The sequence below is a fragment of the Hippopotamus amphibius genome, chromosome 8 (genome assembly GCF_030028045.1).
Source record: "Hippopotamus amphibius kiboko isolate mHipAmp2 chromosome 8, mHipAmp2.hap2, whole genome shotgun sequence".
NCBI classification, from domain to species: Eukaryota; Metazoa; Chordata; class Mammalia; order Artiodactyla; family Hippopotamidae; genus Hippopotamus; species Hippopotamus amphibius.
The window spans coordinates 84,111,178-84,118,368 of record NC_080193.1 but is presented as its reverse complement, the minus strand read 5'-3'; the positions used below and the strand labels follow the sequence as shown (position 1 = coordinate 84,118,368).

The window sequence follows — 7,191 nt, the reverse complement described above, 5'->3', positions numbered from 1 at the left end:
GTCTCTGGTTTCAAAGACTTCCTCTTGCCTTCTAACAACTCAGTCAACAAGGTTCTACTTTTCTAGGACACTAAACCAGCTGAACTCCCATTTTTCCCTGCTGGGATTCTCATGACACCCCCCCCCCCCCCCAACCCGGCCTTAACATTAAGAAATGGAGTAGCCACGCCTGTGGTGATCAGAAAGGCTGCAGGTGTCTTTGCAGGTGGAGAGAGGTGGTACCATCATTAATGTTTCTGGCTAAAAATATCAACACTGAGGTCTGACACTTGCATTCTTTATACTTTAAAGACATATACTCTTTAAACAAAGAACTTAAAATATATGAAATTTAAAATTCTAAAACTGCCAGCTCTGTCCACGTCTTGACCCCATGAAATTAAGCCCTTCCCTTACTATTAAGCACAGGCAGAGGGGAATACGTGATTAATTTTAGAATGGCTATTGGGATATTCTTAGATATAAAAGAGGACTTTTTTAACTCACAAATTTTAAACAAACCGTGAGTATTCATGTTGAACTCAGTGGCATCTCCTAGAGTTGTAGGCTCTTGAAAATGAGGGAGATACCTGTTAGCTGCACATAGCAAATGGTCCAGATGGTATATAAATAAAGTGAATATTGGTGTTAACACATCAGAAGGCATCAAAGAGCCTTTGTCGATGGGCTGTGCAGCAGAAGGTTTGAGGGGTGTGAAAGAGCCCCCAGCAACTCCAACAACCACAGCAGTGTAGTGATGCAGGATTCCAAAGTATAGAAAGGGCCTCCTTATATTGCAATATTGTGGGGGATCTGGGAGCTAATTCTGGGTCAGCTTCTGGAGAGAAGAAGCAAACAATTTTTAGATGATGTAATGGAGGAGAGCTTGTAAGGAAAGGTTTTCTACAACCTCATTAAGGTTCATCGGTCACAACTCCCCCCCTCCCACACACACACACACACACCTTTACTTTAGTGGAAATGTTATCCACCAAGGTTCTTGGCCTCCTTAGACAATAGCAATGATCAGAAGCCAGACAAGAAATTCAGGGAAGACTTTACTGAGGCCTCTGCTGCAGCAGGGGAAGTGAGAACAAACAGCAGATTCCCTTGCCTGCTTGCTCCTGAGCAGGGGAGGGGGGTAGTGAGCTTGTTCCTTATATGTGGTGAGGGTAGGGGTGTGTCCAGGGCTCAGGTCAGAGGGATGGCTTGAGTAGTTAGTTCACCCCTTAAGCAGTGTGTGCAGGGGGCATGTACAGTACACTGTTTTTGCTCCCTTGCTTTTGCTCAGGGCTCTTCAAAAGTGGCAGTTGGATTTTTGGTCTGTTTGTATCTTTTGTCTAGAATTTGCCCCAACTGCCAGGCACACAGTTACTTGTAGCCCCTTATAGTTTCTTTGTATTTTGTTGCTCAAGGAGAGGTTTGTCCAGGTGCAGGCATTGCAGCACTTGCAGCAAACAGTCCCAGGTCCCAGCCTGTCTCAGAAGTGCCCTGCTCACTGCCTTCTGAGGCCATTCCTGCGTTCGTTCAAGCTTTCCCCTCCTGCATCTCTACACCATATCCTCAACCATGGTGTACCCAGCACCGAACTCTCCTTCATCCATCATGGTCTCTCAGAACCTGGCCGACCAGTTTGACGATAGCGATTCCTTCCTTTCAAATATTATACCCATGCCTCTACCACACACACCATTTTATTATCCCAAACTTTAGTTATTCTTATAACACTTTGGTAACTGTTGCCATATCAGTGAACCATCTGGGGCAGTATTCACTTTAAACAAATTCAAATTGGACTCCCTTTTTAAAAACTTTAAGTGAAGTAATTTTAAAAGAAAACATTATACCACTACTGAAAATAGAAAAGCGTTTCACTTGCCATAAACAGAAGGTATCCATGGAAATAAATACAGCAGGAACCAAACAATGCAATTAAATTTTAGCTATACTGGGCCAGCCTGGGTCTCTCAGCTTGAGGTTTCTTCTCTAGGCGGTGCAGATGGAGACAAGCTAAGTGTGAGAAGAATGTTGAGGGCACCCCAGCATGAAAATGAAGCTTCCTTCTGAAAGTAGCCAGAAGGGTGGAAAGCAGAGTAGCTTTCTTGAGTCAGTGCGATTTAGTGCTCTGTTCTTGCATAGCCTGAGATGACCCTGCATGCCATAGAGTAAATACCCCATACCTTGAGACCACCGGCGTATAATGCATTGCCCTACATTGCCAATTATGCTTTGGCATCTGTTTTAATCTCTCCACTAGTTTGTAAACTCCCTGATGATAGGACTGGTCCTAAAGATCTTGGTTTCTCTTACTACCTGCAAGATCCTTGATCCTAAGGGTCTGTTAATAAGTGTGGGAGCTGATTAGAAAGATAAGCAGGGTTAAAAAAAAACACCTAATATTTCTTGCAGTGATTCCACCTCAATCAGCCAGCAGCTATTTGTTTGTTGTTGGCAATGCAAGTGCTGGGCATATGGTGGTGAATAAGGTGGTGATTAAACAGAAAAAGAGGGAGAAAAAAAAGATATTTTGGCAATAATAAGAGGAACACATATCATGAAATAGGTTTGTTTTTAGGTTTGACATATGGTTCAAGTCTTATTTCAATGCTAAATGTATTACTCTAAATCCAGAGAAAATTACTTTACCAGAATGAAAAAAGAAAAAAAATGTTAGCTCATAAAAGGTCAGTGGGCCCTTTGTTCAGTTTCCTGGATAGTATTAAAAATATTGTTCACTGGTCACCTTCCTTTCAAGGCTCTGGCCTCAGGAACCTGCAGCTTATTACGTGACACATGTGATCATTAAAGGAGATTTATTTGGAAATAAACAGTATGTGGAGACATTCCTTCAGCCTTTTTTTTTTCCCCCTGCTGGGCCATGTTTTTCCATCTATCAGCTAAGAACTCCCAGGTTGCAGGGTCACAATAATGGGAAACACGTGCATGGTGCTTGCTCGCTCTACGCCAGATGCGTTTCCAGTGCTCTCAACATATATTAAAGATTTGAGTTCTTAAAACAATCCAATGAGTAAGGATATTAGTTTTCTTTTGCCGTCATGATGAATTACCACAAACTGAGCTTAAAACAACACAGATTTATTATCTCCCAGTTCTGTAGGTCAGAAGTCTGAGTGGGATCTCATGAGGCTAAAGTCAGTGTCGGCAGAGCTGCATTCCTTCTGGAGGCTCTAGGGGAGAATCCATTTCCTTGCTCATTCGGGTTTTGGCACAGTTGAGCATCTTCAGTTGTGGGGCTGAGGTCTCTGTGTCCTTGCTGGCTATTGGCTTAGGACTCTTCCCAGCTCCCATAGGCCACCCACATTCCTTGGTTCTTGCCCTCTTCCTCCATCTTCATGCTCTGAATTTTTTCTGCCTCTTCTCTCATTACATCTCTCTCATTACCCTATTCTTCTGCCTTCCTCTTCCACTTTAAGGACTCACATGACATGGGGTTGAGAGGGGGCGAAGGGGAAGCTGGGACGAAGTGAGAGAGTAGCATTGACATATATACATTACCAAATATAAAATAGATAGCTAGTGGGAAGCTGCTGCATAACATAGGGAGATCAACTCGATGATGGGTGATGACTTAGAGGGCTAGGACAGGGAGAGTGGGAGGGAGTCACGGGAGGGAGGGGATATGGGGATATATGTATAAATACCGCTGATTCACTTTGGTGTACCTCAAAAACTGGCATAAGAGTGTAAAGCAATTATATTCCAATAAAGAGCTTAAAAAACAAAAAAAGAAAGAAAAGGAGAAAAAAAGGACTCAACATGACTAGATTGTATCCACATAGGTAATTCAGGATAATTGTCCCATTTCAAGGTTCATAATCATAATCATATCTGAAAAGTCCCTTTTGCCATGTAAAGTAACATAGTCACAAAGTCTGGGGATTAGGGTGTGCACGTCTTTGGGAGGCCATTATTCTGCCAGTCACAAGAAGTACTACTGTTATTCCTATTTAACAAGTGGGGACTACTCTCTGAAATAATAAGAAAAACAGCAACCCATCCAGTTCCCCTTGTTCTTTCTATTCCCCACCATGGCAGGGGCCTCCCCTACCAAATTTGCTTTCATGAAGAATCTGACATCCAGGTGTTTGCACTTTAGTCTGACCATGTGCCAAGCTATGACCTGTTCCAGAAACATTTGCATAAGAACACATTTGTAATGAAGACATGAAAGGCATTCTCCTCTTGTAGAGATTTTAAGCAGCAGTTTTATTAGAGAAGTTATTTTGTGCCTTTTTAATTACTTCCTATTAGCATTCATATACTCTATCTGTATTGGAAATTGCCCTAATGAGTTCTAAAGGAATTTTCAGAGACCCACTTCTCATTCATCCACCGAACCTCTAAGGGTCTCTAAGAAATCATGGCTGAATCTCTCTACTCTCCTGCTTTGTTCTTTGTCTCCATATTATACATGTCTCTTGGATTTTCATGATTCAAAATCTCAAACCCAGATAGTGAGCTTCAGGAGGGAGCCAGCCTTATTCATTGCCATATCTTCATCACAAAGCACAGAGCCTGCCGTGGAGAAGTGTGGTTGGTGACTTCTGACCTGGTTTCCAGTGATACCCCTGTCTTAGTATTCACCTCCTTATGTAATCCCCTACCTTTGAATGTGGGAAGGACCTAGTTAGTGCCTTGCTTCTCATAATAGTGTATGGATGGAAAAATGGGATGTCACATTTATGATTAGGTTACAAAAGATTTTGACCCCTGTCTTGCTAGCAGACTCTCACTCTTGTTTTCCTTGGCTTACATCATCAATGAACAGGCTGCCATATTGGAGAAGCCCATGGAGCAAGGAACTAAGGGTGGCTTCTAAACAACAGCCTACAAAGAAATTGGGGGTGCCAGCAAACACATGAGCGTGGAAGTGCATATTTCCCCAGTCAGGTCTTGAGATGACTACAGCCCCATGACCCCTTCTTTACAGCCTGTGAGAGAATCTGAAGCAGAGGACCCAGGTAAGCTGGGCCCAGATATCTGACCAAAAGAAGATGTGAGATAATCATTGTGTATTGCTTTAAGCCACCCATGTTTGGATTATTTATTTATTTCTTTTTGACAGGTAAGTAGGATTTATTGGTGGGTGTAAGGAAGGGACAGTGCCATGGCTTTCATGAGTGCAGGGCCCGCCATTTGTCCAGGGGGCCATGATTAGGGATGTATTTGACCCCACAGCCATCCGGGATGAGGCGCCACTGCTTTTCTGCCACCATGCTTTCAAATTCATCTGCACTAAACTTAGTAAATCCCCACTCCTTGGAGATGTGGATCTTCTGGTGGCCAAGGAACTTGAACTTGGCCCTGAGGAGGCCCTCAATCACATGCTGCTTGTTCTGCAGCTTGGTGTGGATGGACATTATGACTTGGCCAATGTGGACCCTGGGCACTGTGCCCTGGGGCTTTCCAAAGGCACTGGGCATACCTGTCTGGAGCCTAGATTGGCGACAGCATGCCAGTTGTGAATGTCCACTGGAAAGGGCTGTCTCCCTGTCCCTTAGGGCAACCCATACAGGCAACTGGCTGCATATACTACCGAGGAGGCTGCTGTTTGCAGCCATTGCACACTGAGACCCCATGGAGAAAAGAGCATGGTTGGCTTAACTGACTGCAAATAGATTCTTTTTATGCAGCTGTAGATTACTGACACAAGTAGCCACTCAGTATATATTTGAGGAATGATCAAATGAAGAAGACTAAGCAGAGGTTTCTACTTACTCTTTGTTCACTTGATGGGTTCATAATGACAGTGAGAAGTCTGGAGTTGAAGAGGTTTGGATAACACTGTAGTTGGCTGTAGCTAAGCTACTAGAGCTTCCCAAATTTAGACACCTTGGGAATCCTAGAACATGTTCCATAGCTTAATCCCTTTCTTTTATGCTAAAGCAGAACATTTTTCATCAAGGAGCTGGGAATCTGCTGCCTTACTCTCTGTTTGTCCTCATATATGCATAGGGATATATCTCAGGAAAAACTCTGTAGCTAGGAGGGCCCTACAAACTCCATCTTGCCCTAAGCAGAAGGGCTTGCGTGTTCAGCTGATATCTTTATTTATCCTGTCATGAATAAGTTCATTACTCCTTCCCTCATTTCTGTTGTGATTAACTGTATGATATTAGTGAAGACTAATCCTGAAGCACTTCCTGGGGATGAGAGAGGTGTGACATTTTTATAACAATATGTATATTGACTGTCCATAGGAGAAGATCAGTGCATTAAGAAAAAAATACATCATTCCTCACAGGAGCACAGACTTGATGTCAGGTCTGCAGGATGAAGCTGAAGTACAGAAATATCAGCTGTAGGATTTACTAATGTAGTCTTTAAAACAGAGGAATACGGTATATGAAAATTTAGTTGGAAGTCTTAACTTAGGATTTCTTTCCAACTTGGCTTAGTCTTGAATGGTTAAACTATTTGACACAATAAAGTGGGTGAAGGACTAATTGCGGAAGTGGATAGGTGCCCATGTCCCATGTGAAGATCTGAGGACCCATGCTCAATAATTTGTAACAATCAAGTAGTTCCACTGGCTGTAAATGTAGCAGCAGAGGCAAGCATCCAAGTGAAGATCTGCTTATTAGACTCCTCCTTCAGCCACAAGTAAGTCGCCGATTTGTTCTAAGACCTTTGACTCTTGTGCACAAGCTTTCTCCATCAATCTGAAACTCATCAACTCTTCCCCCGGCCTCCATTTCAGCATCATAGCTGTAGAGGAGGGGATTAGATTACTCAAACTTGGGAGACATTTATTCAAAAACTAAAAATAGGACAAATACACCAAAATGGATGTGGTGTTATCTGATTTTTTTAAACTATGCTTTTTGCTCAAGTCATCTCAGAATAATAATCTAGAAACAAAGTGATGATGTTGGACATTGTTTTGCCCCTTCAGAATATTTTTTACCTTATTTAACTATTTCCACCCTCATCCACAAACTCCTTTCTTGTAGTTTACCAGGAAAGTAGATGTGAGAGCATGTGTTAAGTTCCTGTAGTAAAGGGAGATTGAGGTCCCCCCAGGCCTGAGAGGTTGGGTTGAAATGGGCAAGAAGAAACATCTGATGAGTGATGCTTTCAGCCATAAGTGCAGCAGCACAAGGACAGTGAGTCAGGACTTTTAGATCTTTGTCAGTATTTTCACTTGGTACAGTCTAACTCCTTCATTTACTTTTATTTTTAAAAATTTAA

General features: G+C 42.6%; 1 non-coding gene across 1 annotated transcript; it reads right to left on the bottom strand.

Moving 5' to 3' along the window:
- Positions 1–5,480: 5,480 nt before the first annotated feature.
- On the bottom strand, positions 5,481–5,614 carry LOC130859717 (small nucleolar RNA SNORA70). Its single transcript, XR_009055274.1, has one exon. It is a non-coding gene; the product is annotated as a small nucleolar RNA SNORA70 (small nucleolar RNA).
- Positions 5,615–7,191: the final 1,577 nt, after the last annotated feature.